General features: G+C 34.2%; 1 long non-coding RNA gene across 1 annotated transcript in view; it reads right to left on the minus strand.

Annotated features, from left to right (window-relative positions):
• Positions 1–3,592: 3,592 nt before the first annotated feature.
• The window catches only part of LOC116665833, a 275,746-nt gene continuing 251,973 nt past the window's right edge, over positions 3,593–27,365 (minus strand). The window contains exon 4 of the long non-coding RNA XR_004322555.1: positions 3,593–6,100. This is a non-coding gene — a long non-coding RNA (uncharacterized LOC116665833). The remainder of the gene's footprint in view (positions 6,101–27,365) is intronic.

A 27,365-nucleotide genomic window follows, 5' to 3' on the forward strand; every position in this document is an offset into this window, starting at 1 on the left:
TGCCACTTTTATTCAACATAGTGGTGGAAGTCCTGACCAGAGCAATTAGACAAGGAAAAAGAAGCATTCAAGTCAGAAAAAAGTAAAGCTGTTTCTATTTGCAGATGACATAATATTATATATAGAAAACCTAAACACTCCAACAAAAACTGTTTGAACTAAAAAACTGTGCAGGATACAAAGTCAATATACAAATTCAGTTTTGTTTCTATACACTAAAAACAAACTATCAGAAAGAGAAATTTTTAAAAAATCCCATTTACAATTGTATCAAGAAGAATAAAATTCCTAGAAATAAATTTAAGCAGGTGAAAGATCTGTACACTGAAAACTGTAAGGCATGGAAGAAATTAAAGAGGTCACAAATAAATGGGAAGATATTTTGTACTCCTGGTTGGAAGGACTAATACTGTTAAAATATCCAAACTGCCCGTAGCAATCTACAGATTCAGTGAAATTCCTATCAAAATTCCAATGGCAATTTTTATAGAACTACAATAAACAATCCTAAAGTTTGTATTGGATCACAAAAATACCATTAGCCAAAGAAATCCTGAGAAAGAACTAAGCTGGAGGCATCATGCTTTCTAATTTCAAAGTATATTAAAAAGCCATAATAATCAAAACAGTATACTATGTAGTTTTGGCATAAAAACAGACACATAGATCAGTGGAATAGAATAGGGAGCCCAGAACTAAACCCATACATATATGGTCAATTAATTTATTACAAAGGAGACAAGAATATAAAATGGTAAAGGAGAGTCTTTTCAAAAAATGGTGATGGGAAAACTGGACCCCTGTCTTACACTACACACAAAAATATCAACTCAATATGGTTTAAAGACTTGACCATGAGACCTGAAACCATAAAATTCCTTGAAGAAAACACGGAGCATAAGCTCCTTGACATCAGTTTTACTGATATTTTGGATTTGACACCAAAGCAAAGGTAACAAAAGCAAAAATAAACAAGTGGGACTACATCAAACTAAAAAGCTCTGTACAACAAAGCTAACTAACCACCAACAAAATAAAAAGGCAACCTACGTATGGGAGAAAATGTTCGCAAAACATATATCTAAGAAATGGTTAAAATCCAAAATATATAAAGAACTCATACAACTCAATCGCCAAAAGCAAAAAGCAAAACAAAGACAAAATCCAATTAAAAAATGGACAGAGAATATGAATAGATATTTTTCCAAAGAATATATATAAATGGCTAACAGGTACATGAAAAGAGGCTCAACATCACTAATCATCAGGAAAATGCAAATTGAAACCACGGTGAGATATCACCTCACACTTTATAATGCTGTTATCAAAACACACACAGACACACACACACAATAACAAGTGTTGGCCAGGATGTGGAGAAAAGGGAACTCTTGTGCACTGTTGGTGGAAATGTAAATTTATGTATCCAGTGTGGAAAACAGTATGGAGATTCCTCAAAAAATTAAAAATAGAACGACTCTATCATACAGCAGTTCTAGATTTTGGTATTCACTGAAACAAACGAAAACACTAACATGGAAAAACATCTGCACCCCCTTGTTCACTGCAGCACTATTTACAATAGCCAAGACATAAAAACACCTAAGTGTCCATTGACAGATCAATGAATAAAGAAAATGTGGTATATGCCATACGCATACACAATGGAATATTTTCTCACTATGAGAAGGAAATCCTGCTATTTGAAACAACATGGGTGAACCTTGTGGGCATATGCTGAGTAAATAAGTCAAACAGAGAAAGACAAATACTGAATAACTTCCCTTATATTTGGAATCTAAAAAACCATACTCATAGATACAGAGAAAGACTGGTGGTTGCCAGAGGTTGTGGGTCGGGGTGGGCAAAATTGGTGATTGTGGTCAAATGTTACAAACTTTCAGTTATAAGTCGTGGGTATGTAATAAACAGCATGGTGACCACAATAATACTGCATATTTGAAATTCACTAAGAGTGTAGATATTAAATGTTCTCATCACAAGAAAAAAATTGTAACTGTGTGGTAAAGGAAGTTAACTAGATATATTTTGCTGATCATTTCACAGTACAAACGTATCAAGTCATTATGTTGTATATCTGAAATTAGTAATAATATTGTATGTCATTATAACTAAAAAATATCTTTTTTCACTCACCCTTTGAGACAATTCTAGAGAACTTGTAGGTTCTTAACTATCCCCATCTAGAATTGAAAAATGGCTAAGTTAGGGCTTTGACAATTTAGATTTTCATTTGAAATCAGTTCCCCACTCACTATTAGACTGTTGTAGGCAGAATTCTAAAATGTCCCTCAAGATGAGTGCTTACTGTGTACACATTCTTTATAATCCTTAAGACTAGAAATAGGATGAGATATTATTCCTATGATTAGGTTATGTTCTGTGGCACAATTGACTTCAAGAAAGTAAGTGGGTCTGCCCTAATCAGGGGAGCCTTATAAGGGACAAAGATTTTCCTGGTGAAAGAAGTTTGAAATGTGAGAGGGATATGACAAGAGACAAATTCTCCACTGTCGATTTTCAAAATGTGGGTGCAGGACAAATGGCGAGGAATGTGAATGAGCCCTAGAACTCTCATCTTCCAGCTGACAGCAGCAAGTCAATGGGACCTTGGTCCTACTGTCACAAGGAACTGAATTCTGACAAAGCAGATTCTACCCCCAAACTTCCAGATCAGCAGTCAGTCTAACTGACAGCTTGATATTAGCCTTTGGAGAGACCCTGAGCAGAGAACCCAGTCATACGGTAGTCAGACTTTTGATAGAACTGTGAGCTAATAAATGGATGTTGGTATAAGCCATTACTAAGTTTGTAGTAATTTGTTACGTAGCAGTAGAAAACTACTGCAAAGATCTTTGATAAATTATATAATCATTCTATTTTCTCATCAGTAGAATGCGAGTAATAATAGTATTATGCATTTGTGTTGAGGATTAAATAAAGCAATTAAAATGGAGCACTCAGTTGAGTGTTCAACTGGATGTTAATTGCTACTTCATTGTTTTGAGGATTTAGTGAAGTGATACCTAAAAAGTCCTCAGCATAGTGCCTGGTACCTAGTAACAATGTTATCAATTTATTGTTAGACATGAAAAAACTTGACATGGACTCTCCTTGGACATCTTAGCATTCCCTATATTCTTTCACTTGAAACCTCTTAATTATGACTGAATATTAAGAGCTGGTGTATCATGGCCTTAAGGTGAGCCTGTTTTTTCAAGCTGCCAAAGAATGGGTTACTAACATCCAACATCTGAGTCTATGAGCAAGAAACTCAGATATTAGCAACTTTCTTCTCCAAGGAAAAGGTTAATTTTGAAAGAAGGCGGTACATCATGCATTTTGAGTGAGGGTATCTCTAGCTGTACTTGAGTTTATCTGTTCTTTATAAAGATGATTACAACCTACAACCACATACTGAAAAAACCACCCCTCAGATTCTGGTTTTATTACATTGACAAGGAGGATGGCACTGTTTTGTCATAAACTCAAAGAATATAAGGACTTTCCATATCAACAATATGCTTAATACCAGTGATCAACTCTCTTACAAAACTATACACAGTAAAGTCTGAATGAAAGTAATATTCTTATCTATTTATTTGTATTTAATCCAGAGAAATCAGGACATGTCTTTTACCAGGATGCTATTTACAAGAATTCAAATGTAACAATTTACTTGAAAGGCAAACACGGCTGAATAAATTTGGGTTTCTACAGTTAAGAAAACTATTACATTAAGACTCATGATTGAGTTCACACTATGTCTCTAATGCAAGCACACATTTCAATGTCACTGTCTGCCACCTTACAATAACAGAAAACATCTGTATAATGGCCTATAACATTACACGGTGCATTACAATTAGAAATGTGCTGAAGTGGTGGATTGGGGGTTTATTTATGGTCCATGAAATAAAAGAGTCTATGAGCCTCTCATGAAAACTTAATAGTTCAAGGAAATAAAATATTTGAGTGCAACAATTATGTTTTAAATGATATCATCACTAGAGAAACTTAGAACAGCCAAAAAGTTGAAATATTAGTGTTAAAAGAAACCCATTACTAGTTGGCTGGAAGTCTTTATTATCAGAGAGGCAAAGAATGTCAGAGAATTATGAAAAACACATCATGCCTTCCAGGTTAATATAATTTCTATAACAGAGTGAAATCTCTCTTAATTGCTCATAAAATCAAGGCTCTGAAAGTTATGGTGAGAGTAAACAGATTTAAAAACCTTGAAAAAATTTTAAAATAAGAACAGAAAAAGATCTTTTGTGATGCTGCCCTAAAAACTGGCAAGTTTGAGTAGCAGCAATTCACAAACTGTTTCTAATAGGAGTCAAAGTTACCCCCACAAGCCACAAAAACTCTCCATGTGTGAGAGCAAATAATTACAGTTCATGAACAACATGTACTTCATTTCCAGATTACAGGTAATTGTATACACATTTAAATTTGTTTATTTTGCATGCATAATCTCATATTCATGAAGATAATTTAATCATTTATACTTGATGTGTGGGAAAAATTATGGTGTCTAATCACGCTCCCAGATTTCTCAAAGTTTTGCCCTGCTGTGGGAAAAAAATTGTCATACCAGACAAAATGCTTTCATTTACCTTCCAGAATTCAAAAGAACAGCACTAGTCAATGACTTCTTTAGGTGATATGGTACTTTTATTATGGAAAAATACCACAGATTTTACTACATTTGATAACTTTGCCATGAACTTCTATGTTATTGTATCTATAGAAATCTATTCTATTTAATGTCTTAAAGGCTAGATTTGTAAAACTGAGCTATGTATCTTCTGTTTTTTTTTATTCTACTAAAAAGTCAAAATTAAATGCTCTACTCTTTTGATATTAGATGATGCTTTTTTTTTATTAAGATTTAAAATATACACTTATATTGTGTTGAAATTTCAATCTTTTAGAGTGTTTTGTATTCATGATAGTTCTACCAAACGTTTCCACGGGAGACTTACATGCTTTCTTAGTACTGATTGCTGGTTGGTTTTCAGAATCGGTTCAGATTTCCTCCAAAGTAACCTAAAAGACACAGGAATTCTGGCAGACCCTCGATTAAACATGCAACATTTGTAATGATTTTCCACATGATTATCCCAAATAGCCGTGGAAGAGCACAAAGCTGTCAATCAACATACAAAGAAAAGGGGTCAATGTCATAGTACTATCTGCTGGCGATGAGGACTACACTGTCCATTTGCCTGTAATGTGCTATTTCAGGATATGTAATCATCATGTTATTACAGTCTTGATTTCAGAGCCAACAGTGAAGCTACAGAATGGTATCTGGATTTGGATATGCAGCTCAAGAAAAAAAAAGACATCACTCAAAAAATATTTTAAAGGGATATTGCTGGACAAATGGTGGCTTTGAACTAGCTGTGCAATAAGTTGGATTTTTAACTTCTTTTTATTCTTTTGGGTTTGATATCCTATAAGCAGAATATTATTTTATATCCCTGCAACTTCTGGATTAATTAAATGTGGAAGAGTCCTCTTTCTGACTTTGAGAACAAAGAAAAGGGAAAGGGAGAAATAATGGAAAGGATGGACAGGAGGGAAAAGAGAAAGGAGAGGGAGGAAATTAGAATTATTTAATTACCCCAAGATCACTTTCATGAGCATGTAGCAAACATATGTTGCAAAAATCTCATGGCATCATTAATCTAACAGTTACCAACGTCTGTAGGAAACGTGTTAATGTATCGGAACCCAGCCAATCACTGTCCCACATTGTATGAGACAGTGGCCTTAGGCAAGGTTTTCTAGGGACCACATGCCTGTAGTTAAAGGAATATGCTTTTCACACTTAAACACTAGTAGATTGGAGGTAAAAAATATATATAACCACTATTTTATAAGAAAGATATTTTATAACAATAAACTTTCAGTAAGTGCTTCAAGGAGCAGTGACTTTGCAATGACTTCATTCCTATACTTAAGATATCTAGTACTTACTTTTAGGTGTCAGTTTCCTTTGGAAAATGCTGAAATCTCTCCCCAGACTCAGTAAAATGCTTCGTCATTTTCATTGTTAAGAACATAACTGGAAAAAAAAAGGATAGGTACACATGATTTATACCGTAAAAGTGAGAGCCAAGAATTTGAGTGGACACATAACTTTAATATATTAGGTAAATTAGATCATTCTATTTAAAATTCAACCCATGCCATTTCCTCTACTCACTCCTGATTTCTGTTATCCTGCTAGGCTTTTTTAAAATATAAAAATAGTTTATTTTGTCTATGGTTTGTTGTCTGTCTTTTTCAGCTGGAATGCATACCCTTGAAGATTTCATTTGTGCAGTGATGGGTTGTGTGTGGACAGAGTGACTCAATGCTTTATGGATGCCAGAATCAGATTATGGTGAACAGAGTGGTAACAACTGGGTGCACCATGACTTGTTAGTATTGTTTCTTAAAGAAACTTAGTTCCTCGAAGTATACCATATATCACAAATTCATTCACTAAAATTGTATCTTTCAATAGTGTGAACCCCACATTCTCCATTGTGCAGTCAGCTCCAACACAGTGCCTAACAATTAATTGAAAATTACGTATTAAATGAGTAAATAAAATAGTATAGTAAGCCTGTCAAAAGGCAACACGGGATTGCTTAAATAAACAAGAACTGTAAGCAGTGAGTTCAATAATTCATAGAAAAGAGAAATAAGAGTGGTTTGGAAACCCATCATGAGAGAAGTACAATTTGTCTATAAAACTTTACATACTCTTCTGTGATTTATTTCCTTATCACTGAATAACTTGTGCTATTATTTTACTGAGAATTTTTCTTTAATTGATCCAAATTTTTATTAAAGTGAATTTATATAGAATCAGTTTTATGATGAGATGACTGGTGTCACTTCCTTTAATACAAATTAAGAGTAAAACAGGCATGTCTGGCCCACAAAATGCATCTACTAAATTCTAGCTAGACAGTTTCATTCAAAGGTCTTGAGCTTGAAGCAAATTAGCAAGTGATAGAGATATGTTAAAACTAAGCCAAGGTCAAACTTGGCATTAGTTAGAAAGACTGAAAAGAGAATCGTGCTGTGAGTGAATGCTCTATAATTTCACTTCTTTGTACCACGTATAACGACCGCCTGTGCAACCTCACATCGCCTTGCGTTCCGCAGAAGTATGCATGCCCACACTTCAGGGAAAGGTCTATGAAGCAGCTGCTGACAAGACTGTTAAGCACCAACAAAGATGAAGAAGAGGAGGGAACATTTACTAACATTCTATTATGTGTCAAACATTCTGTAAAGCAATGACGATTTGTTCTGTAATCCTTCTCTGACACTATGGTATCACTTGATGTGTGTAACCCCTCTACAGAGTAACTGAATAGGATGGCAACATTATATTATTTCCTAATTTAATCCCCCTTTAAAAAAATTAATAGCATATTCATGTGGTACAAAATTCAAAATCCAAGCGTTTTCCATGAATGCCATTCTACAATAAATAAAATTCTCTCTTCTGTCCTTGTTTCCTGGTCATTCAGTTTGACCCCAAATATTAGCAATAGTTTTCAAACACATTGTAGCATACAGTACACATTGTTCTATAGATTGCTTTACTCACTTAATAATATATCTTAAGAATACTCTCAGAGGAAAAATACATTCTAGTTAAGGAAGTGCTTTAGGTAAGGTGGGATAGGCTACTTAATGACAAAGGAACTTCCCATGATAATTGGCTTGAAGGTCAAAGAAGTTATTTCTCATTCAAGTACAGTCCAAAGTGAGCCATCCCAGTGAATTAGTGCCTCTATGCCAGAGGCTGGCAGCAACTATGCATCACATATACATGACTTCCAAGGTCATTCTCATCATTCCCATGCCAGAAAGTAGGGGAAAAGAGGGAAAGACAAGGGTCAGAGTTTTTCTCTTGATCAAATAAAACAGGCATTGCAAAGATCTTTTCCATTCACATGCTACTAATAGTAGAGCTTAAACACTTGACTACAGCTAGCAGAAAGAACGGCTGGGAAAAGCAATTCCTGCCGGGGGGTTAACTCTATTCCTCTCCAGTTAGGAGGAAGAATGGATTTGGGTGAACAGCTAGCAAGATGCATAATATATTTAAGTTTATTGAATAATACAGAAATTTCATCCATAATTTCAGAAATATTTAAATTATTTTTGTGATATCTTAGATATATTTTTAGGTAAGATTGTGGTTAATCTGAAAAGTTTTAACAAGGGTACACAGTGATGTAATTCCCATTATAATTATGATATTGAACATTTCCATCATCCAAAGAAGCTTCCACATTCCCCTTGTAGTCTCTCCTCTTCCTTGACCTTTACCCCTGACAGCAAATCCTATACTTTCTGTTACAATAGTTTGGTACTTTTTAAGAATTTCATATAATGGAATTGTGTAGTATCTTGTCTTTTGTGTCTGGCTTCTTTCACTTAGAAAGATGCTTTTGAGATGTAGCCACATTTTACAGTGTCTCACCAGTGTGTTCCTTTCTATTGTGGGGGAAGATTCAGTACTCTAAATGAACTACAGATTTTTTATCCATTTACCAGTAGATGAGATTTTGAGTTGTTCCCAGTATTTGTTGTTGTTGTTGTTATTGTGGTAAGAACATCCAACATGAAATCTAGACTCTTGACAAAACTTTAAGTGTACAATACAGTATTGTTAACTGTAGATATGATGTTTTATAGCAGATCTCTAGATTATTCATCTTGCATAACTGAAAATTTATACTCAGTGAATAGCAACTCCATATTCCCTCCTTCCCCCAGCCCCTGGAAACCACCGTTCTACTCTCTGCTTTTACAATTTCACTATTTTTGATTCCTTATATAAGTGAAAACATGCAATGTTTGTCCTCTTGTAACTGGCTTATTTTACTTAGCATAATCACTTCAAGTTTTATCCATGTTGTCACATTTGGCAGGATTGTTTAAAGTTTTTGATATTCTGAACAAAGTTGCTAGGAAAATCTGAGTACAAATGTTTTGGTTATGTATGTTTTAATGTCTTTCGGGTAAGTACCTAAGATGGCGATTGCTCAGTCATATGGTAAGTATGTGTCTACTTTTTTAAAAAACCACCGATTTGCTTAGAAAGTGGCTCTTCTGTTTTTCAATCCTACCATCAATAAATGACAGTTTCAGTTGCTCTACATCCTTATTAACACTTATTTTTGACCATCTTTTTAATTTTAGCCATTTTAGTGGGTATGTAATGATGGTGGTTTTGATTTGCATTTCCTTAATTACGAATAAACACAATAAAATATGCTGAATATTATTTGCCATTAGGATGTCTTCTTCGATAAAGTGACTATTCAAATCTTATGCTGCTTTTTAATTTTTAGAAGAGAAAGTTTTAAGTATAAAAATATAAAGAATACCAAGTATCAGTAGGATATTAAATCTTCCTGAAATTCATATTAAGAGCAGAATTGTATATAAATATAAAAATAAATTCTGGCTAAGTTTTGGACTTTCTAATGATAGGCCATTAAGTTAATACTAATATTGTAATGACTAAGCGGAACATATTTGTAAATACAACATACCAAAACTTATGAGATGTAGCAAAAGTAGTTCTAAGAGGTAAGTTCATAGTGATAAAGCCTATATTAAGAAAAAAGAAAGATCTTAAATAAACAACCTAATTTTAAACCTCAAGGAACTAGAAAAAACTAAGCCCAAAGTTGAAAGAAAGGAAATAGCAAAGGTTAGAGAGGAAATAAATTAAATAAAGAATAAAAAGACATTAGAAAAGACAAACCTTTTGCTAGACTTGCCAAAAAATAGAGAGGATGCAAATAAATAAAGTTATAAATGAAAGAGGAGGCAAACATTTAATACAACATACATGCAAAAGATCATAAGAGACTACCATGAACATTAAATGCCAACAATTTGGATAACCTAGTAGAAAAGGATAGATTCTCAGACACATACAACCTACAAAGACTGGATCATGACGAAATAAAAATCTGAAAAGACCAATTACTAGTAAGGAAATTAAAACATTAATCCTAACCCTTCCAACAAAAGAGGAAGAAGAAGGGGAGGTAAAACTTTTAAACTCATCTATAAGGCCAGCATTACATTGATACCAAAGCTGGACAAGGACACTATAAGAAAAATTTACAGGCCAATAGCCCTGATGAATAGCAGATGCAAAAATCCTGAACAAAATATTAGCAGAACAAATTTAGAAATACAGTCTAGGGATTACATACCATGATCAAGTGGCATTTATTCCAGGAATGTAAAGATGGTTCAATGACTGCAAATCAATCAATGTGATGATATGAAGGCTAAAGCTCATATAACCATCTCAATAGATGCAGAAAAGGCTTATGACAAAATGTGACACCCATTCATGATAAAAACTCTTAGAAAGGTGGTTATTGAGAGAATGTACTTCAACATAATAAAGGCTTTATGTGTCAAGCCCACAACTAACATTATATTCAATGGTGAAAAACTGAAAGCTTTTCCTAGGATGAGGTACAAGGATGCCCTCTCTTGCCACTTTTATTTAACATAGTCCTGGAAGTCCTAGCCAGAGTAATTAGGAAAGAGAAATAAAAGACATCCAAATCAGAAAGGAATAATAAAACTATTTCTATTTGCAGATTACATGATGTTATATAAAGAAAATCCCAAACAACCCCCCTAAAAATGTTAGAACCAATCAACAAATTCAGTAAAATGCATGATACAAAAATCAATATACAAAAATCAATTGTTACTCTGTGGAATCTAAAAAATAAACTAGTGAACAACAACAAGAAACCCAGACTCACAGATACAGAGAACAAACTAGTGGTTACCAGTGGGGAAAGGTAAGGGGGGAGGGGCAAGATAGGGGTGGGGGAGGGGCAAGATAGGGGTGGGGAGGGGCAAGATGGGGTAAGGGAGTAAGAGGTACAAAGTACTATGTATAAAATTTTAAAAAATCAACAAAGATCTATTACACAACACAGGGAACATAGCCAGTATTTTATAAAAACTATAAATGAAGTATAATCTATAAAATTTTTAAATTACTGTGTTGTACACCTGAAACTATTATAACATAGTTAATCAACTATACATCAATAAAAAATATTGGAGGCATGAGAGGGCTGAGAAGTGACTGTGTGTGTCGCCCAACTCTTGAAATGAAAAAGTGCTGGTCACTACCACTGACTTCTACAGCAACCAGGACTGACTCTAGAAAGAAAAATTAGTTGTGCTTCTGTACACTAACAGAAAACTATTAGAAAACAATAACATTTACAATTGCATCAAAAAGAATAAAATATCTAGGAATAAACTTAACCAAGGAGGTGAAAGATCTGTACATGAAAATATAAGACACTGATAAAAGAAATTCAAGATGACACATATGAAAAGATATCCTATCCTTGTAGACAGGGAGAATATCATTAAAATGTTCATACTACCCAAAGAAATCTACAAATTAAATGCAATCTCTATCAAAATTTCAATGGCATTTTTTCACGGATAATGGAACAATCTTAAAATGGAAAAACACAAAAGTCTTTATATAGCCAAAGCAATCTTGAGAAAGAACAAAGCTGGAGGCATCACATTCTGTAAGTTCGAACTATATTACAAGGCAATAGCAAACAATGGGATATGGCATTGGCATAAAAACAGACACATAAATAAAAGGAACAGAATAGAGAACCCAGAAATAAACCCATGCTCAAATGGTCAACTAATCTACAATGAAGGAGCCAAGAGTATACAACGGGAAAAACCTCATGTCTTTAGTAAATGGCTTTGGGAAATCTGGACAGTCATATGCAAAAGAATAAAAACTGGACTCCCATGTTATACCAGACACAAATATCAACTCAAAATTTAAGACCTGAACATAAGACCTTAAACTATTTAACTCCTAGAAGAAAACATGGGTGCTAAGCTCTTTGATAACTGGTTTTGGCAATGATTTTTTTGGATTTGACTCCAAAAGCTATGGTAGGAAAAGCAAAAAAAAAAAAAAAAAAAAAAGTAGTACTGTATCAAATCAAATAGCTGCTGCACAGCAAAGTAAACCATTAACAAAATAAAAAGGCAACCTATGGAATGGGAGACAATATTCATAAATCATATATCTGATAAGGGGGTAATATCCAATATTTATAAAGAATTCATACAACTCAATGGCAAAAGAAACCAAACAATTTGATTAAAAAATGGGCAGAGGATCCAAATAGACATTTTTTTCCAAAGAAGACATACAAAGTTCCAACAGGTACATGAAAAGATGTTCAACAGCACTAATTAACAGAAAAAGGCAAATCAAAACCACAATGAGATGTCATCTAACACCTGTTTGAACGGCTATCATCAAAGAGACAAGATAACAAGTGTTGGCGAGGATGTGGAGTAAAGGAAACTATTGTGCACTATTGGTGGGAATTTAAATTGATGTAGCCACAGTGCAAAACAATGTGGAAGTTAAAAATAGAATTACCATATTACCCAGCAATCCCACTTCTGGATATATATCCAAAGGAAATGAAATCAGTATCATGAAGAGATAACGGCAGTCCATATTTGTTGCAGTATTATTCATAACAGCCAAGATATGGAAACAACTTAAGTGCCTGTCAACAGATGATGGATAAAGATGATGTAATATGTGTGTGTACACACATATATATATGTATATATACCATATGTTCTCTATACACAATGGAATATTATTCAGGTATGAGAAAGAAATTCTGTCATTTGCAACGACATGGATGGACCTTGAGTACATTGTGCTAAGTGAAATAAGTCAGACAGAGAGACAATACTGTAAGGCATGACTTATTTATAGTATCTTAAAAAAGTCAAACTCCTAGAGTATAAAAGTTGTTGCAGAGGGTTAGGGGAATTGGGAGAGGCTAGTAAAAGGGTACAAACTTTCAGCTGTAAGATGGATATGGTCTGAGGGTCTAATGTAAAACATGATTAGTGCAGTTGATAAACTCTATCATATAATTTTTTTTTTAAGTAGAGCTTAAATGTTTTCACCAAAAAAGAAAAGATAAAAATATGTGATGGATGTGTTAATTGACTAGATTGTGAGAATCTTTCACAAGGTATATGTGTATCAAATCACCACAATGTATAGCTGAAATATCTTATAATTTTGTCAATATACAACAATAAAGCGGAATAATGTTTATTATACATCAAACACATTTTTAACACTAATAATCACTAAGCTTTAATCAAAGTTATTTTCATTATGATGCTAAGGATTTCGTTTAACCTCCCATGATTTCACACTAAAAAAGGCCTCTCTGGTTAATGATATGAGAATTAGTTCCCATATGCCTGAGGCTGTCACTCAATCTATATTTTCCTGAACGGAATATCTAATATTCAGAAACTCTTACCAAGAATAATAGATTTGGGTATAGTTTACCACTGTAGTCCTATTTTATTTTAAATATTCCTATACATTTTATGATATGACAACCATTCTTGGATTTATTAAATAGGAACCAAAAGGCTGTACACTTTTCAACATGCATGTGTGAAATATATCATATATTTGAACAATGTTTAGAGAGCTTACAGTCATTCTGGACAGAAAATTCAATAAGCTAGTTAAAATCACGTATCAGATCTTTATCTTAGAAATGACTAAAAGAACATTTTAGAGCATACTTTTAAGAAGCAGCCACTCTGCTTAACAATATTGAGGATAGAGTCATACTTTGGCTCTAGCTATCCAAGGGTTTTGAATACACTTAACTTTTTACTTGTTTATTGGAAAGCCACTAATGTGAAACATTTAATTTTTAAACAATCAGAAAAGAGGCAGATCAAAGATTCAAATAAACCCATTCAACTGCATGATCCTAATTCCAGTTCATCATCTAATTTAGCCAGATAATCTCATACAGGTCACTCTATCTGGATGCAGTTTCTTTATTTGCAAATGATAGATTTGGATCAGATGCTCTAAGGATCCATTTAATTCTAAAATCCCATAGTTAGAAGTACATCTTTTAAGAAAAAGTGTATTTTAGAAATTTATGTGTATTTTGCTTTTTACCATTAATTTTCTTCTCCTTGCATTACTGTGTCCTACTATAAAGTTTTCAGAAACTATATGTATTCTCTTTTAATTTTGAAGAACATGGCCACCACTATCTCAAATAATACCACAGAATGCAACTGTGTTCATCCTGATCTTACTGGAGAAGTATTTCATGAGTGCCCTACTAATAAAGACAAGATCATGATTTTCATTTTTGTTCCATTATTTCACATTTTAATATTGAATCAACTGTTCCATATCACTTCTGATATCTGAACATAGTGATCATTAGGTTGAGTGTGGGTAGTTTATATGTGTCATTAAGTAACAATAACCGTACTTTCCATTTAGAAAAGTCCCTCAATTTGGGTTGGTCTGATGTTTCACTATGGTTAGTTTCAGGTTATATATTTTTGGCAGAAATACCACAGAAGCGATTCTGAGCTCTTTCTAGTGTACCATGCCAGGAGGCTTCTGGTGTTGGTTTGTCCTATTATTGGTGATGTAAATTTTGATTACTTGACTGTATCCAAGCTATGCATCCACATTAAAAGTTGCTATATTTCCTTTTTAGGTAATAACTAATTCATGGAAGAATATTTTGCAATACGTAAATATCCTTACCAAACCTTTTCACTTGTTTTAGCCGTCATTGATTTCCGGCTAAATCAGTAGTTTTTTCATGATGGTTGCAAAATGATGATTTTCTAACTTACTATTCTTTTTCCCATTTATATATTAGTTTACTTATATTAGTATAGATTCATAAATTTTATTTCATGAATGATCTGTTACTCCCATTTTTCATTTTCATGAAACTGTCCCAGTTTTCCCAGTGAGAACCACTTCAAGCTGGCTTCAGTGTCCCTTTGACACCGTCTCATGTTATTTAGCAATTCCTTGCTTTACATCACAGCAAGATGCTCCAGGCTTATTTCATACCTTCTCTGCTGTTAACTCTGGACTCAGCCACTTCCCCAAGGAGCCCCAGCTTCCTTTGGTAGCATATGGTATACAGCAACCAATATCTAAGAACCAGGTATGCTCATTGCAATACGGGTAACTTTACTTCTAGGCCTTTCAGTAGAAAGAGCTACTAAATATGCATATATTTACATCTTCCCCTCTCTAGCTATAATTTTATTTCTATTTCTCTATATTAAAAATATGCATTCATAGTGCTACCTTCAATTTTAATTCATTATAGCAGAGTTCGTTCTTGTCTCCCCCCTTTTCATATTTCTAACTCCTTTCTTCACAGGCAGAAATATGGCTTTCATTATTCCCAATATATTTACTCACATGCCCCCTCCTAAAATCCACAGATAGTAATTTTAGAATTGCTAACCCATACTACTGTCAACTGGTCTCCTTTTAAATCCTAACCCCACAGTGATCTTTAATTCAAAGAATCGCAGGAAATTAGACATGCAGTAGAATCCTTTCTCTCACTATAATAAATGTGTACAAAATCTGCCCATTCATACTTCTTTTTCATTGCTAAGAATCACCTCGGAAAAGGTCCCATTTGATTTAGGAAAAGGACGTATGTATTTGTTATCTGTGTTCAGGTATGTCTGTTTCATTTTGTTAGGCAATGACAGTTGCTACGTAACTATTATTAAACACATCAGTGACACTTTTTTGGTCATATGTAGGAAATAACTAAATAGTATTCCAAGCTTACAATTCATCAGCTACAAGCATAACACATATGCCTGGGCAATACTGTATATCCTGAATGCCAACACAGCTCATGTGTCTTTCTCAATTGTTGCATGTATTTTTTGAAAACCTAATTTAGATTAAACCTTTATTATGTTGGAAGGCAGAGAGGGAAGGGAGCCTTAGTTATTATTTAAACCTGATAGCTATGAATTTAAATACTAATCTCTAGACAGGTGCTCTTCCCTTACCTACAAATAAAAGCTAATATTTCACTAATGTACCAAACAGGCAATGGTCACAGCCTAGGACTCCATCTATTAAGCTATTACATGGCCCTGGCATACTCCCTACACAAAACTCAACACAACAGTGACCCTTTATTGGGAAACCATTTCTCTGTGACATCTCAGCTGTCCCTCACTATAACTGGGTTAAACAATTCACAAAATAAGTGCCTATGTCCCCTGAAGCATACGTTCTTCCTTCAGATCAGCCTACAGCTAGCTTTTATTTCACTCAATGAGTTGTTCACTTCCAGGTGCTATGGAACTGAAATTACAATGGCCAACAGAATTGCCTGCATAAAGTATCAAATCCTATTTCATATGGGGCCATACCACAAAATAGGGGCAGCTTCATTAAGAGGACAGAACTCACATATTTGGACAAGTAACATTTAAAATCATTCTTAAGCAAATGTTGCAGCTGAGTTCAAGTAGACAAAGATTTTTATGACTGATAAGAGGGACTACTGTGGATAAAGACCGAGAGGTGAAAATCCAATCGAATTTCTGAATTTGTATTTCCCTCAGGCAGTACAAACTCAGTATGTCCCAAACTGAATGGATTCTTTCCCCCTGAACTCTAAGCCTGTTTCTCCTCTAGTTGCCTATGTCTGTGAATCCAACATCTTCTGTGAGGTCTATGTCAGCAAACTAGATGTCATCCTAGTCAAAATAATTTTATTCCTGTTACCTGTTATCTATTATCCAGACATCCAGGTCAATTAGATAGTCTGAAGGAAAAAAACCTTTTTTTTCTTGGCATGACTCTACAAATATATCCATGTTTTCTCTCCAGCCTCACCTCTCAATAGTACTTTCTCTGCTTGGTCTATACTGAACTATTTAGAGCCCTGACCTGTTTCATACATTCTCTCCATTTCCAACCTTTGCAGCTGATTCTGTTTGATTTTCAAGACTAAGCTCATGCATTAACACCTGTGAGAAGCATGTCCTTCCTCTCCACTAGCTCATTTTGATTCATTACATTCTAAGTACATTCTAAAGCACTTTTTTCATTACTTCTTGGGCTTCACATCTGTCCTGTGAATATCTGCATGTCTTACTTGTCTTAGCATCTCCTGGGAAGCTGGTATAGGATAGACATTGACTAAAGGCTTATCCAAAAAAAAAAAAAAATGCATGAACTAGATGTTGCAAGGAGAATAAATAGTTGAGGGTGTTTGGAGTCCAGGAATTGTGCTAGGCAAGTTACAAAGGGGCTCTACATGTGAAGGGATTGTGTAGAGTGAGGATTGTGCAGAGTCGGGATTTTACACTGCAGACTGTAAGGAGTCATTGAGGTTTTTATGGAAGAAAACTGACTTAATAAAAGCAGTGCTTTTGGAAGATGAACAATAGCAAAATAGCAATGCCTGAAGGAAAGGGGACTACTTCTGGGAGACTGGCCAGGAGGCCAGGTCAATCACTTAAATGCAAGCTAACAAAGGCATGAGATGTGGTGGTAGTAGGGATCGAAAAGCTAGGTACATTTATAAAGTAAACAAAGAGATTTTTAGTATTCATTAAAACTTGAAAAGAAAAAAAAAATAAACTGGAAAATGTTTTCTTTGTGTATATTTGCCAAAAGTCTTTCACAAAACTGAAAGGCAGTCATACAAATTAGAAAAACAATGTGTGCAAATGGACAAAACAGATGAGAAAAGAACTCATAGAAAAGGAATAGTAAACACAGGAAAACAATTCAACCTTATTAGTAATCCAAATAATAAAAATCCTGACAGTTCCTTGGCCATAATTCTAAAACATGGCAAATAACAAAGCAGAACTGAGGTTAAACTCATCTTAGTTGCTCAGTGACACTGCATTGGTAGCCATGCCTCTAGGAAGTCATACGATAGGTGACAGTGGCACACGTTTGAGAGATAGCCAACCAACAACAGCCACACTCCTGTCACCTGTCACCATGGCAGAAAGTCATCTAATCCCTAACCCTCTCATTTCTGAAAGTCCTTCAGTTCCTTAACTCCACTCCACACTTCTCAGAGCTGAATGTGTAAGATCAGCTCTGAGACACTGGGACTTACATCACACCCATGCATAAGCAAGCAATGAGCCAGCTTCTTTTAATTTTAAATAAGTGTTTTCTTTCATTGGGTGAGAAATTCTCTAATGCACTTCAGGTGAGAGGGTAAACTCAGTTTTTTTGTAAAGAGATTTAGTAACAATTCATTAAGAGATTTTAAAAGTTTGAATTCTTTACCCAATAGTTTTATTCGAAGAGAATCTCTTAAGAAAACAATCAGAAATGAATTTTCTGACTATAGGGATATTCATTGCTAGATTATCTATATTAGTGAATATTTTTAAATGGCTTCAATGACCAATAATAAGAAAATGGTTGAATAAATTCCAGAATATTATTTGAATGAGATATTATATAGACATTAAACAATGTTTTCAAAGAATTTTTAATAACATTGGACCATGCTCATGTAATAAATGATAAGTAAGTAACTGGAGAGGATGTAAAGACGTTCGTGATCCTAGATGTGGATATATATGACTCTGTAAAATATCCCAAGATTTCCATGGTTATCTTTCCTTGGTGGAATTATACATTAACTTTTATCTTACTAATCCTATATATTTTCCAAATCTTATTAAAAAAGGTATATACTTAATATCATAAAAATACTTATTTAAAAAGATTAGAGACAATTCTTATTTTTAAAGGTTCTGGTTTCTGGTTCCTCACGTAAGTAACTTAGAAGTTGCCACTCCATTCTAACAAGTAAAAAAAAGCTAAACAGGTCAAAAAGTTAACAACTCTTCTCGGATCCATAAGAGAGGACAGAACACAGAGGAAACCACTGTCTCTAAGACTGGAGAAACAGACAAGAGAATACAGGGAGTCACAACTTACCAGAGCAGAGATTCATGATTGGAACTGCCACTGGAACAGAGGCCAGGGTAGGAAAAAAAGAATCATAATTGATGAATTTCTGGAGGCAACTCTGAAAGTTAAAAACTCCAAGGGGATCCAGTCACAGAGGGCACCCACCAAACTGAGATTGACCTCCAGGAGTCTGACCAAATTCCTCCAGGATATATGGGAGAGAAATCCCCTTGGTCTTCCTTCAAGGGGAGAGGAAAAGGAACCATTGTGAAATGTATCAGAGCACTGAGAGAAAAGTCTGTGTTCTTCTTAAGGCCTATCCTCAGGGAAAACTAGTTACCCTAATGGTGTATTAGAGTCTAACTGGCCTGAGGAAGGGAAATACCCAGCTCCAGCTGACTCTAATCTTCCATGTGGGAGAAGTGAAACACCCAATGTCAGCCCAGTCTAGCCTTCCTGTCCCACCTAAAGAAAAAGGAAAAAAACTTAGAAACACTTGTGAATTTCACAGTCCAGATGCATCTCACTAAAACACTGAGACTTAACCATAGGACTACAGAATACTTCCCCTCCCCCACATCTCACCACCTCCTTATTAAGGCCTATTTACAGCGGTTCCTTTTACCTTTTACATCGTGTTCAACTATAGAGAAAATTTACAGGGCATACCAAAAGGCAAAAAACACAACTGAAGAGATAGAGTAAGCATCAGAAGTAGGCATGGCAGGGATGTTGGAATTACCAGACCAAGAATTTTTTAAAAATCTATAATTAATATGCTAAGGGTTCTAATGTGTTAAGTAGATACCAGGAAAGAGCAGATGGGCAGTATACACAGAGAGATGGAACTCCTAAGAAATTACCAAAAAGAAATGCTAGGGATCAAAAATACTGTGAAACAAATGAAAAAATGCCTTTGATGGATTTACTAGTAGACTAAACACAGCTGAGAAAAGAATCTCTGAGCTATAAAATTTATCAATAGAACCCTTGAAAACCAAAAAGCAGAGGACAAAGACAAAAAAAAGAACATAATATCCAAGACTGTGGGATAACTAAAAAAGGTGCAATATATGTGCAAAGAGAATATTAGAAGGAGAAGGGGAAAAAAAAGAACAGATAAAAATATTTGAAACAATAATGACTGAGAAGTTCCCCAGATTAATGTGAAACTTCAAATCACAGATTCAGGAATCTCAGCAAACACCAAGAAAAATAAATTCCAAAAAAATCACTCAACAATACTTAGACATATCACTTTCAAATTACAGAAAATCAAAGGTAAAGAAAAAAATCTTGAAAGAAGACAGAGGGAGGGGGAAAAACATTATATATAGAGGAGCAAAAATAAAGGTTACATCCAGCTTCTTCTCATAAATGATGCAAGCAGGTAGAGAGTGAATTAAAATATTTAAAAAGTGGAGGAAAAAAAAAAACCTCACCAAACCTAGAATTCTGTACTCTGTGAAATTACCCTTCAGAAAGTGAAGAAGTAAAGATTTCCTCAAACAAAAATTGAGGAAATTTGTTCCTAGTAGATCTGTCTTGCAAAAAATGTTAAATGAAGTTCTTTAAAGAGAAAGAAAAAAATATAAATCAGAAACTCAGCTCTACATAAAGAAAGGAAGAGCAATGGAAAAAGAATAAAGTTAAAATTACAACTTTTCTTACTTTTAATTGATCTGACAGATAAAAGTTTGTTCAAAATAATCACAGCAAAATGTATTCAATTATGAATGCTTATTTATATATCATATGTATGCTTACATGTAAGTGAAATGAATGACAACAATACTAAAAGAAATGGGAGGAAAAAATAGGATTATTTTGTTATTATAAGGTACACTGCCTGTGAAGTGGTATGGCGTTATTTGAAAGTAGACTTAGATTAGTTATAAATGTATACTTCAAATTCTGGAGCAGCCACTAAGAAAATTTTTTTTAAAGTACAAGTAATATGGTAAGAAAGGAGAGAAAGTAGAATCATATCAAATGCAGAATTAAAACCAGAAAAAAAAAGGCAGAAAAAAAGCAAAAGACAAAAATAGGAACAAAGAAGTGCAACAAATAGAACCCAGTAATGAATATGATAGATATTAATTCAACTGTATCAATAATCACTTGCAATGCCATTGATACAAATGAACCAATTAAAAAACCGAGGAGGTCCAAGTAGATCAAAATACACAACCCAACTCTATGTTGTCTACAAGAAACTCACTTTATATATAAAAACACATGTACATAAATATAAGTGAATGGAGAAAAATATGTCATTCTAACATTGGTCAAAAGAAAGTAGGAGCAGCTATATTGATTTTAGACACAATAGAGTTCACAGCAAGGAAAGTTATTAGGGACAAACAAGGGCATTGCATAATGATAGGGATCAAGTCTCCAAGAAGACATAATTTTTAACATGCGTTTGCTTAACAACATTGTCAAAACACATGAGGCAAAGACTGAGAGAACTGTAAGGAAAAAAGATGAACCCACCATCATAGTTGGAGACTTCATCACCCTTCCTGGAAATAGATTCAGCAAGGCAGAATATCAGTAAAGACATGGCTGAATTAAACAACACAATTAATCAACTAGATATAATTAACATCTATAGACTATTTCATCTAATAACTGCAGAATACACATTTTTCTCAAGTTTACATGGAACATTTCTCAAGATAGACTACATTCTGGGATATAAAACTCATCTTGACAAATTTAAAAGAATAGAAACTATATAATGTCTGTTCTCAGACCACAACGGAATTAAACTTGAACTCAATAACAGAAAAATAACTGAAAAAAATCCCAAACCATATGGTGATTAAACAACACACTTCTAAATAACACATGGGTTGAAAAAGAAATCACAAGGGAAGATTTTTAAATATTTTGATTAAATGAAAATAAAAACACAAGTTATTGAAATTTATGGGGTGCAGCAAAAGCAGTGCTTAGAAGAAAATTTATAGCATTGAATATATATTTCAGAAAAGAATATTTAAAATCAATAATCTAAGTTTACACCTTAGGAAACTAGAAAGAGAAGAACAAATTATATCCAAAGTAAGCAGAAGAAAAGAAATAATAAGAATTAGAGCAGAAATCAGTGAAACTGAAAACTGAAACTCAATAGGGAAAGTCAACAAAACCAAAAGCTGATTCTTTGAAAGATCAATAAACTTGATAAACATCTAGCCAGGCTAGTTAAGAAAAAAGAGAGAGAATACAAATTACTAATACCAGAGATGAAGAGCAAAGTCTTTACTACAGAGTCTATGGAAATTAAACAAATAATATAGGAACAACATGAACAACTCTTTGCATATAAATTTGATAACCTAGATGAAAGGAAGTAATTCTTCAAAAGATACAATCTGCCAAAAATCACACAAGAAGAAATATATGATCTGAATAGGCCTGTATCTATTTAAATAAATTGAATCAATAATTAATAACCTTCCAAAACAGAAAGCACCAGGACCAGATGGGTTTGTGAATGAATTTTACCAAACTTTTAAAGAAGACATTATCCCAACTTTCTACAATCTCTTTCAGAGGACAGAAGCAGAGGGAATATTTCCTAACTTATTCTACCAGGCCACATTGCTCTAATGCCCAAACAAAGACATTACAGTGAAGGAAAACTACAGACCAATATCTCTCATAAACATAATGCAAAAATCCTCAAAATATTAGCAAATTTAATCCAAAAGAGTATAAAAAGAATAAAACACCACGACCAAGTGGAATTTATTCTAGATATGCAAGGCTGGTTCAACATTCAAAAATACAATCCATCACATCACAATAGACTACAAAAGAAAATTACATGATCATATCAACAGATGAAAGAAAAAGCATTTGATAAAATCCTAAACCTATTCATGATAAAAACTTTCAGTAAACTAGGAAGAGGGAAATTTCCTTAACTTGATAAAGAACATCTACAGAATACATACAGCAAATGTCATACGTAGTGGTGAGAAACCCAAAGCTTTCCCTTTAAGATAATGTAGAAGGCAAGAATGTCCCCTCTTACCATTCCTTTTTAACATTGTACTGAAAATCGTTGCTAATGCAGTAAGTCAGGAAAAGGACATAAAATGTATATAGAAATTGTGGAAAAGATATTAAACTGTCTTTTTTTGTAGATGACATGACTGTCTACATAAAAAATCTAAAAGAATTGACAAAAACAATTCTGGAACTGATAAGTGATTATAGCAAGGTTGCAGGATATAGCAATTTTGCAGGATATGCAAAATTCAATGGATTTCCTATATGCCATCAATGAATAAAAGGAATCTGAAATAAAAAAACACAGTACCATTTACATTAGCATCTTCCAAAATGAAATGCTTTGATATAAAACTAATTAAATATGTATGTACATGATCTAGATGAGGAAAACTATAGAATTCCAATGAACACAATCAAAGGAGAATTAAATAAATAGAGAGATATTCCATGTTCATGGATAGGAAGCCTGAATATTATCAAGATGCCAATTCTTCCCAAATTTGATGTATAGATCCAATGCAATCCCAATCAAAATCCCAGCAAGTTATGTCATGGATATAAAAAAAATTGATTCTAAAGTTTATATGGAAAGGCAAAAGATTTAGAATAGCTAACACAATATTGAAGGAGAAGAATACAGTTGGAGGACGAACACTACCTGATTTCAAGACTTGTTATAAAGATATAGTAATCAAGACAGTGTGGTATTGATCAAAAAATAGACAAACAGGTCAGTGAAACAGAATGGAGCCCAGAAATAGACTCCCATAAATACAGTCAATCGATCTTTGATAAAGGAGCAAAGGCAACACAGTACAAAAACAGTTTCTTCAATAAATGGTGCTGGAACAACTGGGCAGCTACATGAAAAAAATGCATCTAGACACAGATATTTCATGCTTCACAAAAATTAACTTAAAGTGGATCACAGACCTAAATGTAACATACAAAACAATAAAACTCCTACATGATAATATAGGAGAAAATTTAGATGACCTTGGGATGGCAATGCCTTTTTAGACACATCACCAAAGACATGCTCCATTAAAAAAAATGTCTGATTTCATTAAAATTAAATACTTTTTTGAAAGACAATATCAAGAGAATTAGAAGACAAGCCACATACTGAGAAAACATATTTGCAAAAACATACCTGAAGTATTGTTATCCAAAATATACAAAGAACTCTTAAAACCCAGCGATACAAAACTGACCTGATTAGAAGTGGGCCAAAGACATTAACAGACACTTCACCAAAGAAAATATTCAGATGGCAAACAAGTATATGAAAAGATATTCTATGTAATATGTCATCAAGGGAATGCAATCTAAAACAATAATGACATACCATACACGTCTATTAGAATGTTCAAAATCCAGAACACTGACAACATCAAAGACTTGTGAGGTTTTCAAGCAATAGGAACTCTCATTTCCGTGTGAATGAAAAATGGTACTGTACATTGGAAGACAGTTTGATGATTTCTTACCATACGAAACATACTCTTACCATGTGAACCAGCAATTGCATTCTTTGATATGTACCCAAATGAGCTGAAATCATATGTCCACACAGAAAACTGCACACAGATGTTTACAGCAGCTTTATTCATTACTGCCAAAACTTGAGAGCAAAAAACACGTCCGTTAGTAGGTGAGTGGATAAACAGTGGTACTTCCAGACAATGGAATATTGTTCAGTGCTAAAAAGAAATGAGCTATCAAGCCATGAAAAGACATGGAGGAAACTTAAACACATATTAATAAGTGAAATAAGCCAATCTGAAAGGGCTACACACTGTATAATTTCAGCTATACGACAGTCTGGAAAAAGCAAACTTACAGGACAATACAAAGATCAGCGATTGCCAGAGGTGGGGCATGGGAGATGGAGAGAGATAGCAGAGCACAGAGGATTTTTAGGACAGTAAAATTACTCTGTATGATACTATACTGATGAATATATGTCATTATATGTTACATATTATTCCAAATCCATGGAACCTTAAATACAAACTATGGACTTTGGTGACTATGATGTATCACTATAGGCCACATCCCAAATGCAACACTGGTGAGTGATGTTGACAACGGGAGAGGCTATGCATGGATGGAGGCAGGGATAGATGGGGAATCTCTGTAACTTCCTCTGAATTTTGTTATAAACCTAAAACTGTTCTAAAAAATAACGTCTTAAAAAGAAAAGATTATAGATTGAGAAATTGAGTGTGAAACATCAAGTAGAAAGATAATTTCCAGATGATTAAATCATGATATTTGTAGTAAGTGGTATAACATGAGGGGGAGCTGGCTTTGGATAGACAGTAATTGGTAAATCTCCATTCTCTTCTCTGATTTTCCTGGGTGTACAGTGTATAATCTTGTGTTGTTATTTGCTGATTGGTATTTCTCTTCTTCTAGAATTTCACAATGAGTCATACAGTGGTCCTTCAGGCAACCACAGCTGATAGCAAAGTGGAGGGAGAAGAAGCACTAACCATTTTCCAAATATCACTCCAGTTTTTTCTCTAGACCAAATATGCACTGGACTTCAATAAGCAGTTCTTAGTCAAATTTCAGAGAAAGTTTCCCAAGAGATACATAATTTGTGTCTGTTTCTCTAACCCCTGTTCTTGCCTTTGTGGTTAAAACTTTAGAATGTAAATTCTTACAGTCTTCTGTCTCCTTTTTCATCCTTCTGTTCTTTCTGCAGTCCTTTATTTAAACATCTCCCTTAGGACTCAATACCTATGATAGAATAATAGAATTTGGACTCCCATCTATTCTTGGGCCTTGCAATCTTTGCTTCTTTAAGCTCAAGATGACTCCAACTGGAGCTGTCACCTGCACTGACTTCTGGGAACCCTAAAGGAGGGAGGTGATGGCTTTCTTCTTTTGCATGGTTCCTTGTTTCATGCAATGGAAACGTGATCAAGTTTTCTTTTAAAGTACCTCAGAATATAACTTGCCACCAAAATAATAAGCTTTGATTTTAAAGACTTCCTAGTTGATTGGAAAAACAGAATTCTTTACCATTACTTTGTCCCTTCTCCTTATAGAGTAATAATCCAGGTATTATTATAATTACACAAAAATATGCTCTTATCTGGTCTGGCTTCTCCTCCAAATTAATTAATTAACTTACTTTTCTGCTTGAATCTTCCAAATGAGAAAAACCATCCTCACAAGTTTTCCCTCTGGGAGTTACATGTTTCTTTCATAAGAGCTGAGGTGGCTGTTGCCAATTATTCCACTCTAAACTCATGATCTCTGATCTCAAAGGTGCCCTACCCTTTCCAGGTAATCCCTTGAAGGTATTTTATCTACTTGCCTTCAGTAGCTTCTGAAGGCAGAGTCCCTGGTTTTCAAATCTTGACTTTCTTAATTTACTAGCTGTACTGCTTTGGGAAAACCACTTAATCAACTCTATGACCATGTTTCCTCATCTATTAAAGTGGGATAAAATTCACCCTAGTATTGTTGAATGATTTATTATTTTAAGTAAAGTACTTAACACAGAGCTGTGCATAAAGTAAACATAATATAAACACTATCTCTTATTATTAATCTTGAATATTTCTTCTTCTCTGGCTCCTTCTCATTCACATTTGCACACAGAATGTTTCTTCCATCTTAGAAAAAACAAACAAAACCTTTCTTTATCCCACATCTGCCTCCAGTGACCATTCTCTTTTCTCCTCTTTAAAGCCCAACACCTTCTGTCTGTATTTACAACCTTTAATCACTTACCTCCTGCCATTAAAATCACACACACATACTTAAAACATCTCAATCTCATTTCCAGGTCCACCAAATGCCTGCATAAACTTCATCTCAGATCAGCAAAAGCTCCTTGTGGGCTAGTAGAAGTTTTGCCTTACCGATCTCTCTGCATCATTTGACACTGTTGAAACACTATCTTGTATCTTGCTGACTTGCTTTTCTTACTATGTCACAGGCTGTAGTCTATGCTTCTTCATGGCCCTGTTTTTCTCTGCCTTTTTCTTAAGTATTGATGTCCTCTAGGTTTCTTTCCTAGACCTCCCTTTCTTATAACCATTTGTTGTTCAGTTCATTCACATGGCTTCAAAAGCCATCTATAGATGACTCCCAAATCTATATCTCAACTCTACCCTGTAATCTCTTTCTGAAGTTTATAATTCATGTATCTGCCTGTCTGTTAGACAGCCCTGCTTTTATGGACCTCCATCTCAAAAGTTTTGAGTTGGTTGAACTCAGCATTTTCACTTGTCAGCGACTTTCCTTCCATTCCTCCATCTCAGTGAATGTCACATCCTTCCTCCCATGTGGAGCCAGAACCCTGGATATAATCTGTGACTCATCCTCTGTCTTCCCAGCCACCACATTTAATCAATGACTAAAAACTTTCAATTCCTCCTGAGAGAGACATCCTTTCAATCTGTTCATCTGT

This window comes from Camelus ferus, chromosome 1 (genome assembly GCF_009834535.1).
Source record: "Camelus ferus isolate YT-003-E chromosome 1, BCGSAC_Cfer_1.0, whole genome shotgun sequence".
Taxonomy (NCBI): domain Eukaryota; kingdom Metazoa; phylum Chordata; class Mammalia; order Artiodactyla; family Camelidae; genus Camelus; species Camelus ferus.